The following is a 12,846-nucleotide window of genomic DNA, read 5'->3' as shown; positions in this document are numbered from 1 at the left end:
TAGAACATGAATGTGAAAACTGACTTTGATTGTTGATCAACACTAACAAAATTAATAATCTACTTACGCATAGCTGTTTGGCAAATGTATGTTGCATGGGACACACTGACATGAAAGTGGAAGATGTTTTCCCTCTAGAGAAACTACATATCAAGTTACAATTTTTGTGCTCTTCCATTCCAGTTGGCAATCAATTGTTAACGCATGTTATTAGAAAAAATAGAACGAAAACAGATTAGATAGAATGAAAAATGTACTGGTGATGTCATTTGGGACATACTGACATGAAAACGTCACCTTTTGTCATTGTCTCATTTATCAAAAAAAGGAAAAAAACGTTCGGGGATATCATACCCAGGAACTCTCATGTCAAATTTCATAAAGATCGGTCCAGTAGTTTGGTCTGAATCGCTCTACACGCACGCACGCACACACACACATACACCACGACCCTCGTTTCGATTCCCCCTCGATGTTAAAACATTTAGTCAAAACTTGACTAAATATAAAAACGACTATGACACATTCAAAACTCCACGGCATGCAACACAAAAACATGTGTACAGTGTTTAAATTAAATGCATTCTCCTCCTCATTCTCTCAGTTTTACCCCATGAGTTTGACAAGGGATAAGACCATTCCCCTATTTCGTCACGTACACAAAATCAACTGCCGTGTTTTTTTAAATCATAATTTTATAAGAAATCAGTTCCGCAATTATTTCCAACTCGCCACAACAAGCAGATTTTTGTTTCGTGGCCAAATGGAGGGATGTAAAATCTTGGCCAGATCTGAGATGGCGAGCCATACTTTTTTTTATGAGGATTGTGCCTTTTAAAAAAAAGGTCAGTTTGTGTGTTCACTTGACTTAAATCAGGGATGTAATTATCCTTGCACTAAGTTGTTCAATAAGAATTCGTGCGTGCATGCATCATGATGCAATTTATTTGACGGGTTTGTAACGTAAAACGAAGTATAATTCCATACAAGTTCTCTTTCAAAATTCACCATGGGTGCTTCCTAACGCGTGTGCTAAATGCACTGGGTTTAGTGCTAGTGAACACGTAAGGCATTCGTTGTGTCGCGCACTAATGGCTGTTGTAACAGTGTTCCGGTCAATTTCGGAGTTCCAGCGAATAATTCTCCAGGGAAGGCCCTTGAAAAGGGGTTTAATGAAATAAGTGTGTTTTCGTCCCCAGACCTCTATTTCATCGGGAAGTCTGTGTTTAGTTCTCAGTTACTCCCGTCTTCGCCTGTCGTTTCCACGCTCGGCGCTTTTCCTTCCTCATGACGTCACGGTCTCCATGGCAACGATCGATCGGCGGGCGGCTTGCCAATAGGTTCAATATCGGGCTGTTTGGGCCCCTCCCCCCATCCACCTCACTTGACCAGTTTGCCATTTAGTGAGAAAATGGAGGAGGGGGTGGGGTCGCGTTGGAAGTCTTATTTTGGTCTGGTTGTGCATTTCACATAATCGTGGGATCTTGACATGTTGCATATTGATTTTTCACACTATGTATTGTGGCTAACGAAAACAGAACAGCCGTAGATATGTACATGTACTCAACGCAGTGTGCGGCGGTATGCATTGCGTCGAAGCCTGACTTCGTATAGATTTATAAGCAAACATGATTCTGTGTTGGTATGATTGACCCACCATCAGAATTAAACTCGCATTTTCTGTGTCGCATGAGCTGATATTTGTATTTGAAGGTTATGAACAGGGATGTATTGTAAAATGATGATTAAAAAAACCGTAGTTTGGTATGTTTCTTTTTTACGATGTTTCCTTCTTAGGACACTTGTGATCCCTGAATTCAGAATGGTCTGTCGTCCTGAACAGTTCCTTTCTCCCTCAATGGACTCAGTGCTTTATTGTCAATTCATGATGGGAAAAGGCTTCTGATACGTATTTTCTCCTAGGACACACACACGCACAACGCACACACACACACACACACAATATCGTGTTATCTCTGTATATATATATATATGTGTGTGTGTGTGTGTGTGTATAATCCGATGTAAAGTGTACATTTGGTGGCGCAGTGGTACGTAATCTCAATGCGCCCTTTGACGCACTGACGGAAATTGTGATGGGACATTTTGAGATTTAATGCGCCAATGGCGCAGGGCTCACTAGTAAATGAAACCCTGTAACCTTGCGTCCTTTAACATTCTCTCTACTCAGTTTTGCCCAAAAGATTCCCTACCTGATTGCATACTTTATTCAAGCTCAACAAGCCTTTTTCTCGCTTTTGAATAGTGTGCGATGTGTATTTCTGTTTTTTGTGTGTGATCCAAATCTTTTTAAGCTCGTTCTTATCTATTTTTCATCGAAGTCGTCCACGTCTATTGCGGTGGAAATACAGTTATTAACTACAGACAGTGCTAGTGGTCGTCACAGATGGATTCTATCTATTTCAAAATCCATGTTGATCGACGAAGCTCATTATTTGAGACCTTACTTCAGATTTTAAAAATTTTTTTTGACTGTGGCTCTTTTCGTCTTATTGGCTATAATTTATAATATTAAATTACCTTTAACGGATAGTTTGTGTTTGTGCTGTGTTTTTAATTTATTTATTTAAAAGTGTTTTTGTTTTGTTTTTACATTTAGTCAAGTTTTGACTAAATGTTTTAACATAGAGGGGGAATCGAGACGAGGGTCGTGGTGTATGTGTGTGTGTGTGTCTGTCTGTCTGTCTGTCTGTCTGTCTGTCTGTCTGTCTGTCTGTCTGTGCGTGTGTAGAGCGATTGAGACCAAACTACTGGACCGATCTTTATGAAATTTCACATGAGAGTTCCTGGGTATGATATCCCCGGACGTTTTTTTTCTCCATTTTTTCGATAAATGTCTTTGATGACGTCATATCCGGCTTTTTGTAAAAGTTGAGGCGGCACTGTCACACCCTCATTTTTCAATCAAATTGATTGAAATTTTGGCCAAGCAATCTTCGACGAAGGCCGGACTTCGGTATTGCATTTCAGCTTGGTGGCTTACAAATTAATTAATGACTTTTCTCATTAAAAATCTGAAAATTGTAATTAAAATTATAAAATGATCCAAAATTACGTTCATCTTATTCTTCATCCTTTTCTGATTCCAAAAACATATAAATATGTTATCTTCGGATTAAAAACAAGCTCTGAAAATTAAAAATATAAAAATTATGATTAAAATAAATTTTCCGAAATCGATTTAAAGACAATTTCACCTTATTCCTTGTCGGTTCTTGATTCCAAAAACATATAGATATGATATGTTTGGATTAAAAACACGCTCAGAAAGTTAAAACGAAGATAGGTACAGAAAGGCGTGCAATGCAGCACAGCGCAACCACTACCGCGCTAAACAGGCTCGTTAATTTCACTGCCTTTTGCACGAGCGGCGGACTACGGTCATTGTGAAAAAAGGCAGTGCGTTCAGTTTCATTCTGTGAGTTCCACAGCTTGACTAAATGTAGTAATTTCGCCTTACGCGACTTGTTCTTAGTTTCATATTGTAGTTTCTTGTCTCGAGGACCTGTTTTTTGTCTCGAGAATACAGAGCGACATGCGAGGTCGATTCAGCATCGATCATATTCTCTGTTCCTGGTGCAGCTCATGCTGCTGGTGTTGATTTTGTTTTGTTTTGTTTTTAGTTTCTGTTATTTTTTATTTGGTCAGAGAATAATTTTCATTGTACAAAGCGTGCTGTATCTCATCAGTACATTGTCATCGTTGTCACGAGTTTTCATTCATAACCAGCTTCGGCCTTGGTCGATAAAGATAAAACAGAAGACGATAAAGAATCATGCTCCCCTCGGACCGACAAAAGAGCTGGTCGGTCAACAAGCCACCATCAATCTTATATTATCTGGTAACCAGAACTGCCGCGACGCCCGAACATACGAACGAAAATCGAGGAATTTCGGCAAGAAGACGTGGTCGCTTATGCGCATGTCACACACAAAAAAAAACTCTTCTTCTTTTTCGTCTGTTTATTCGTTTCATACCCTTGTCAGTATAGCCCTGTGTTTGGTTTTGGTCGATTATTCGATACGTTAAACATGCGTTGACAGGGATACATGGCGCGATGGGTCGATAAGCAGACATTCCATTTATCTCGAACTCCCACACTAGCGCTTTTTCTGTTTGTTTCCTGAAGCCTTTGGGTGTTCGGCGGGGGGGGGGGGGGGGGGGTAGTCGTTTGATAGGATTTGCGTCAGAAGGATGAATTCCCTATTTGCTTCTAGGGGAAAAAAAGACATGCGTCTCTGTCCATTGAGGGCGGATGGTGGTTTATTGTAGTTGTCTGCTACGTCAGTATTTCACCTTTGGTCTTTCTGTCTCGATCTCTCGCCGGGTTTTTCTCTTTCAAAAGGGTTCGTATTTTTCTTGATCTTACTCTTCTCAGGGAATCCGTTAATCGGAAATTGTCGGAATTTTTCCGGTAACATTATCAAAACACCGGAAATGAAATCGGTAACCGGTCCCCCATACTGGGTTATATTTCGTTTGATCGTTTGTCCCCCAGCAACCACTGTGCTTTAGACTTGGTTTGACCGATTGGGGTGAAACTTACAGAAATATCCGTGTCTATTTGGGGGGGATTCGCACTTGTGAAGATTTACTGGTTTTGAAATGGATTACCTTTTTACCGCGTCTTCTTCTTCTTCATCTTCTCATCTCAAGTCTCGATCGATCTGTCATCGCCTCTCTTAACGTTTGCACCGTTTGACAGCCAGATGGCATATCCGGTGAATACATAAATGGGCAGCATCATGTCCTTATTGCAGATAACCCTTCTTCTTCTGCTACTGCTTCTTCTCGTTGCACGTCTGCGTCGGTGTTCACATCCCTTATAATGTGCAGTGTTTACAGCCAGATGGCTTACCTGGTGAATGCACAAGGAAGAACCATCATGTCCTTCTGGCAGATAGCCAATATTCTGCTACTGCTGCCCCTTCTTCATCTCACTGCAATTCTTGATCTGTCGGCATTTGTCTCAGACATCGTACTGCTTGACAGCTGTATGGCATTTCTGGTAGAAAATGCAATATAAATGAGCATCATGTCTGGCAGATAGCCCAGCTTTTATTTTCTGCCGCTTGTCTCCGTTTGCAGGACAGTGTTACAGACGATTGTAAATGGCCGTTGAATACTGATGGGTGATGATTCCATTGTAGGCAGTCTGCCTCGTGTTTTCTACTGCTGTACCGTCTTGTTCTCTTTCTGATTCAACTTCCAGGGGTAGGATCCAGACGTCTGCTTTCGGCGAAAAAAGAGAGAACGATGATGTGACGTGTCGCACAGTATAGTTACTTTGTAACTGACACCTTTTTAACTCGGTGAAACTAATTTTGCACACACACAAAACACAAACACGAAAACACTCACACACACAAATTAACAGCCAGGCGCTGGTAATTGTTGGTATGTTTATGAGTCGAAGGATGCTATCACTGAATCAAAAATGCCGATATCATCAATCAATCAATCAATCAATATGAGGCTTATATCGCGCGTATTCCATGGGTACAGTTCCAAGCGCAGGGATTTATTTATTTTTTATATTTTTTATTTTTATGCAATTTATATCGCGCACATATTCAAGGCGCAGGGATTTATTTATGCCGTGTGAGATGGAATTTTTTTATATTTTTTTTTTACACAATACATCACGCATTCACATCGAACAGCAGATCGCAGCCATTTCGGCGCATATCCTACTTTTTTCGGCCTAATACTCCAAGTCACACGGGTATTTTGGTGGACATTTTTATCTATGCCTATACAATTTTGCCAGGAAAGACCCTTTTGTCAATCGTGGGATCTTTAACGTGTACACCCCAATGTAGTGTACGCGATATCATGACACATTTGAGATGGTAAATGATCGCTTAAGCGAGAAGGACTGTGTCTTTAAGATTTTGATCATTGAGCTTCTTTGGGTTTTAAGAACACGTCAGATCACGAACGATAATCATCATGTGTCCGGTCTTGTAATTGTCTCCCGTGAAGTCTCCCGTGTTTCTGTCTGTCTGTTTCCATAGTGAGAGGGAATCTTGGAGACAAATTCGTCTGATCGCGAAGAGAGAAGAAGGGCGATGCATCTCTCTGGCGGTCTTGGGGGATTGTGTCGTCTGTATTTGTTGTGATTGTTCTCTTGTGGATTACACCCGGCAGAAGACTGTTTTATAACAACCAACGAAAGAAGGAATACATTAACAAATAATAGTAACCAAACTTAAATATGGATTTTGTCCTATATTTTACTTCCCCAGTGACATCAGGACTATTAGAATTATGACTTTTATGCGGTTTGGCGAATTAAATTCTTGTTGTATTGCGTTTGTTGTTCTGTCGGCTAAGTGTCTTGTTTTTGTTCCTGTGGCCTCAGCCCCATTATTTGCGAGTGTCGCCCCGGGAATTTAACACACCCAGCAAACATGGCGGCTTGACGCTTTCAATTTTTGACTTTTCTTTTTCTGTCCCTCGGTAATTGGATTTCCCCAGTGTTCTGCTCAGAGAAGTTCTGAGAGCACTCGAACGAATGGATTCTCTTTTGCCCGGAGTGTTCGGAATCGTGTTGGATGGGTCGGGGTTTAGTCGAACGGGATGGCGGGGAGGGGTCTGTCGCGGGTTAGGGGGAGTCCCATATTGGTTGGGACGAGAAAGAATTTGCCCGATGCTCCCCAGCATGTCGTAAGAGGCGACTAACGGATTCTGTTTCTCCTTTTACCCTTGTTAAGTGTTTCTTGTATAGAATATAGTCAATGTTTGTGAAGATTTTAGTCAAGCAGTATGTAAGAAATGTTTAGTCCTTTGTACTGGAAACTTGCATTCTCCCAGTAAGGTAATACATTGTACTACGTTGCAAGCCCCTGGAGCAAATTTTTGAGTAGTGCTTTTGTGAACAAGAAACAATTGACAAGTGGCTCTATCCCATCTTCCCCCTTTCCCCGTCGCGATATAACCCTTCGTGGTTGAAAACGACGTTAAACACCAAATAAAGAAAGAAAGAAAGGAGGGGTCTGTGACATTGCTTAAAGGCACACTCCCTCCCGTGAAAACAGTGCGGCTCGCCATCTCAGACCTGGCCAGGCTTTTACGTGGGGTTCGACCATCCCTCCACTTGGACACATACCAAAAATCAACATGCGGACTGGCTCCTGTGCCGAGTTAGAACGTTGAGATGGATGAATTTCACACAAAAAGTCACCAGTGTCCTCAAGAAAAGAATGGATTGAAAACAAATTCACACTGCGCGCAAAGAGCACTGAGGCTGTGGATTTATGGTATGATTCTAAAATCGCGTTTGAAGTGTGACAGGGGAGGCTACCGCTCCTTTCACAGCAGACTGCACCCGAGTTGTTGGCCTTTATGTCAACACCTCTGGATTGTGGAATTCTGTTTCTGATGGGGTCTGGTGGTTTCCGATTGTCCGTATGTTCATGGAAACCTTCGGGTTTGCATAACAGTTTTTATAGGGCTAAGAAATTAGCCCTAACATTTTCAATCCTGTTTGATTGCACTTCGCCTCCCGAGGTGATCGTAGTGTTTCAGCACTCGGTTACAGAAGTGAACATGGACTGATCAGTATATATATAAATCCCTGGAATAAATTTCGAGGAAATGTAGTTGAACTTGGTGTGTTCGTGTACTAACTCTCTCCTGAATATACGCATTCACTGATTGAAGGCTGTCCTTATTGGGCCCGAAGTGGACTGGTCGAAGACTTCGCGAAGTCTTTTTAGCGAAAATACAGTGTAAAAGCTTCAAGCAGCAAGCTTCGTGACGTAGATTTTGCGAAGTCGACTTCGCCGAATTAATATTAAGCTTTGGTCTTTAATAATTTGACGTCCTCACAGGCCTGTACATCTATTTGGGAAATTAAAAGCCAATAACGGGGAGTTACGCTGAAAAGGAGAAAACTTCAAGGAACGGTTGATGACGGGCAACGGATAATGTACGTGCTCTTAATTACAATAAGAGGAAGCTAACGGCATCACGATTGCGCTAACCATCAGAAGCCTTGGTCTCTCTTTCTGGGACGCAAAAGCAAAGTAAAGCTGATATTATGGATAATACAGAGTTGTACAAGACTCTAAAAAGGGAGAATAACGCAACGATACGATCAATAACGAGATCTCGCGAGACCTTGTGGTTGCGGTGCGTCCCCTAGGCGATAGTGGCGAGCGAGACAGAGGAGATAACTGGCCTTCCAACTGCATAATTGGCGGGATGATTGTGCAGGCACAAAAACGCTGTATTAACAATGCTGTGGTGGCTTTTGGTATGGCACGCCAAGAATCGATTGCTTCGTGTAGGTTTAGCGAATATGCGCGAGAGTATGTGTGTGTGTGTGTGTGGGGGGGGGGGGGGGGTAAGTGAATGTTGGTTTTGGTGTGTATATGTGTCTTGTTTGTATTGTTTGTACACGTGTGTGTGTGTGTGTGTGTGTGTGTGTGTGTGTGTGTGATGTGTGTGTGTGTGTGTGTGATGCGTGTGTGTGTGTGTGCACGCCAAGAATCGATTGCTTTGTGTGGATTTTTGGGAGTATATGTTGGGGGTGGGGGTTAGGAGGTGTGTGTGTGTGTGTGTGTGTGTGTGTGTGTGTGTGCAGACATACCAAAGGATATGCAGGCAAAATATAGTGATTATGCCTTCAGGACAAGACTGGTCCTTTCACTAATATGCATTTTATATGCGGAGCGGAAGGAAGTGTTTTCCCAAATACAGAAGCTCTTGCTGGATTTGCAGCCCAAGATGCATGGCGTGTTTGTTTGTTTGTTTGTTTGTATTTGGAGAAAGGGTTGAGGTGGGGGACGGTGCTGTATTGTGGTCCTTAGCATCGATTTTTTTCACATGCGAGAAAAACAACAAATGCGTGTGTGTGTCTGTCTGTCTGCCTAATGTCAATGTTTGTGTGTGTGTGTGTTCAGACCATAAGCATTTGATTCATCGACTTGGCAGGTTTCGAATAATTTCATCCTTCTCTTTGTATGGTTTTAGACTGGTCTGTCACAGCCGGGTTCTTTCCTTCAACAGTCACGTTGTGTCGGAAATGTTATTCACAAATGAAGTAACCTATGCCCAGTGCTGTCGCTATCTAGTGTCCAAACCGGTATTTCGTTGCCAATCTTGGCTGTCATGGAAACCGATTAGTCTGCCACGCCAGACGCAAGACACACTCACACAGTGATTACATTTATGAGGGGAAATAATTAGTCGCATGGAATATCAATCGGTAGTTAATGACCGTTTGTTAGTCGTGTTCAGTATTTTCTTTTTTTCTTCTTCCGGTAAGTACCAGACATTTCTAAATCAAGCGAATCCTGGGAGATTGCCCGTTCGTCCACAGTTTATATTTCGGTCATGTGTCTTTAGAAATCAAGGGATTTGTTCAGCCATGGTAGCGAGACAGCTTTTGTGACTGTGAGCCAGTAACCCGCTTAACTTGGTTGAGCACAGAAAACACTGGCATTAACTCCCGCTCATCTGTTCATCCTCTGGTAGACGAAGTGCAGTCCTTTGACCTTTGCAAATGGGAGTATGAAACCAGCGGAAGAGTGTATAGTTTCTACCATATCCACGCCTACTTAGAAAAAAAATGTTTAAAGCAAAAACAAAACAAAACAAAATATATCAACCAAGAAATGTACATCCGTGGAACGTTTACTTGTAGACAAAATGGCATTGTCACAAGTACGTCGACTTAGTTATCTTTGTGGTGGGCAGACACACAAATATAATAAGACAATTATGAGGAGAGAAAAATACAAAGCTCAGTAATGCGTTAACTCTTTGATATCAAGATGGTGAGAGTCATCCATACTTAAATATTATTTGTGTGTGCAGTCCTTTGGTCTTAGCGAGTAGCAACATTAAATTGAAAGCAGTGTGAACACTTTTTGACGAGCACACCCATTGGCATTTATGTAGGGAGCTGAATGAAGTTAAGGGATACACGAACGGTAGTTTTTAGAACGCTTTGTCTTTTGTGGTCAGTAATGATTTAATGGAGAGGTTTTGTCATCATTTACATTCGTAGGGATGTCGTTTTGTATCGGAAGGCGGGATGGTAATTAAAGAATGTAGGAAAACAACGAGTGTTTAACTAGATGCTTGTGAACTGAAATTTAAAAAAAAAATGAATATCGAGTTTTTCCTCGTTGACGGAGGGGAAAGTGGTGAGGATGTTGCGTTTGGAGTGAAGAAAGGGTAAGTAGTGGTATGCGACATGAAAAATGTAAGTCGTGAAAAACTTGTCAGTTCCAGGTCATAACTTAGTGATGAGACGGAGTTTGAAGCTGGATTGAACTTGTCACACTCAGATATCATTTTCGGTCTTTTGCATCCGGCCCCTCGGGATGTCATTAACACATACGGGATGTGTCTGAAGTTATTCCAATCACGTGGCAAGATCGCTTGTTTGCAGCTTCGAGGCCAGCTTGTTTCCGCATCATTTGTGTGTGTACTCGACTTAAAATTGTTCATGTTACAGTAACCCTGCTCTTCTTGTAATATTTTTTTGATGTCGGTCTTTAATTTCCCTTTTTTTTGTGTGGTGTGATATGTGCACTAAGAGATCGTAGCTGACTTGTTCTTTAACCACCCTCTCCGTCTCCCATTTCCCTGACCCAAGTTTGGGCTCCCAATCTCCAACAAACAAAAAAAGATTCTCATTGAACAACACTACGGATAGTTCCTTAGTATAGAGTCTGGGGATGTGAGATGTGCATGAAGTGTTGTTTGAATCTGACAGTGATTGTATGATTTTTGTATACATGTCTTGTTGTCACGCGCTTTGAACTTCTGATAAGGCGCTTTATAAATGCCCGTTATTATTATTTATTATTATGCAGACAGATCGTTGAATTCCAATGCTGGTTGATATATGACCAGTTAGCGTGACTCTGTGACTTCGCAATCTTTACTTATCCCCCCCCCCCCCCACCCCCATTGCACCCTATACCACCTACCCCAGTCGCAACCCCCCCCCCCACCCCCCTTCGGCCCTGTCCCCGTCCGCAAAAGCCACCCCCCTTCCCCCGGCACCATGCAGACAGATCGTTGAATTCCAATCCTGGTTAATTGTTCAGTTAGTGTGACTGTGTGAGTTTGCAATCTTTACTTTTCCCCAGCCACCACGCCCTCCTCCCTGGCCTTTCAACCCCCCTCCCCACCCGCTCTCCCACCACCATGCAGTGTCCTCTGTCCAGTGAGAGGTTTGAATGCCAAAGCTGGTGGTGGAAGTCCTGGGTGGGTCTGCAGGAGCTGTCGAAGTGCCAGACGGAGGGGCTATTAAGTGCCAACCTCATCAGCTCGCCTCTACTCGGCCTCTGGCACTTCACTGCTGGATTTGGAGGCGCGAATTACATGGGTCGCAGCGTTCACGTTCCATCGTGAAATCGCTACTCCTCCTAGTGATCTGTCTGTGTGTGTGTCTGCTCTCTCTGTCTGACTGTCTTGTCTGTCTGTCTGTCTGTCTCTCTCTCTCTCTCACTCTCTCTCTCTCTCTCTCTCTCTCTCTCTCTCTCTCTCTCTCTCTCTCTCTCTCTCTCTCTCTCTCTCTCTCTCTCTCTCTCTCTCTCTCTCTCTCTCTCTCTCTCTCTCTCTCTCTCTCTCTTATACATTTGTATTGAATTGAATTGAATTAAAGTGCGATGAAAGGACAACCTTGGGACCAACCAAAAGTGTCCATATAATGCCATGACAGGTATATTTTGGTCAAAGTCATAGACAAAGGGAAGACAGGTGTCCTTTTGGGGGGAGGTGTCCTGTCATTGGAGAGGCCTCATATAGCAGGCATGACATAAGACAAGTGTTTTTATTTTCCGTACAGTAAGAACAATTAGCATTATATGCATGGAAAAGCGTGGCTTGACTGCTCTTAAAATCAGGATGGAGCCAGGTGTATATGACACCACAGTAAAACTCGCTGTTTAAACAACATCCCTTTGATTTGAGATATATAGGCGTATGCTTTGAAGCATTAAGTGCCCGTAAAAAATTACCTCCCTTAGTCTCGCACAGATCGACGTGACGTATCGATCAGTGGAAGCTGGCCGAGTCGCGTCGGTGTGAGGCAGCCAGGACGTACGTGTAAGTTGTCGTCTGCCAACCTTAACTTGCTTCGTTTGCCGCCTGCGTGCTGCTACTGCTACGACTACAACGGCTAGTGGAATTACGCTTGCTAGCAACATTCAGCGACGAGTAGTGGAATTGTGCTTGCCAGTTGCCATCGTCGAAGCTAGCTGCGCTGTGTTCAGTCCTTTTTCTTGTTGGTCAAATTTGCAAAAATGGAAGGCAATTTATGTGAATATTAGTCCAGTTTTTTTAAACGGTGTTAGAAATTGGTGTTTGTTCTGGACGTGAAAGTTGGATTGGAGGCTTTTGGAGTATTTGCAGCAGGTTTGTGGTTTTGTTCATACTGACTTACGTGGTGATTGTAACTGCTTTGTATTGCGTGCATGGGTTGTGACGTCAAACCGTCTGCTCAATAAGTCGGTGAGTGGCGGAACAAAGAGGTAGGTATAAAGCAATGGAAAGCAATCCGTCGCCTTCGTTCGTGTTGTTTTCAAGAATAACTTTACCTCGAGAAGATTCTCATTGTTCGTGTGAATGTAAAGCTCAATCCTGTGATTTGTTTGTGCAGACTGAAAGTATAAATTTAACAACACTGACTTAAGTAATTGAAATAGGCTTACGCATGTATGGATGCAGTTTCGAGATCATTCAGTGATTAAGGAAACACTCTCTGGTGCTTTCTTCTTCGTTTTCTTTTTCATCGGCGTTCGACGGGAAGAATAATGTTTCTAAAGAGAATAATGTTTCCTCAGTCAGTTGTATGTGCGC

The 12,846-nt window shown here is 42.5% G+C and overlaps 1 protein-coding gene across 3 annotated transcripts in view; it reads left to right on the top strand.

Annotated features, from left to right (window-relative positions):
• LOC138962729 (synaptotagmin-1) overlaps nt 1–12,846 on the top strand; it is a 56,498-nt gene that overhangs the window by 7,277 nt on the left and 36,375 nt on the right. Inside the window, exon 1 of one of the 3 annotated variants that reach the window (XM_070334663.1) lies at nt 12,124–12,402. The exons of the other annotated variants lie outside the window; for them this stretch is intronic. The gene's annotated coding sequence lies outside the window, so the exon portion shown is untranslated. Of the gene's footprint in view, nt 1–12,123; nt 12,403–12,846 lie in introns of those variants that run through there. 3 annotated transcript variants of the gene reach the window in all.

The sequence above is a fragment of the Littorina saxatilis genome, linkage group LG3, assembly GCF_037325665.1.
Source record: "Littorina saxatilis isolate snail1 linkage group LG3, US_GU_Lsax_2.0, whole genome shotgun sequence".
Taxonomy (NCBI): Eukaryota; Metazoa; Mollusca; class Gastropoda; order Littorinimorpha; family Littorinidae; genus Littorina; species Littorina saxatilis.
This window is presented reverse-complemented; position numbering and strand designations above follow the sequence as displayed.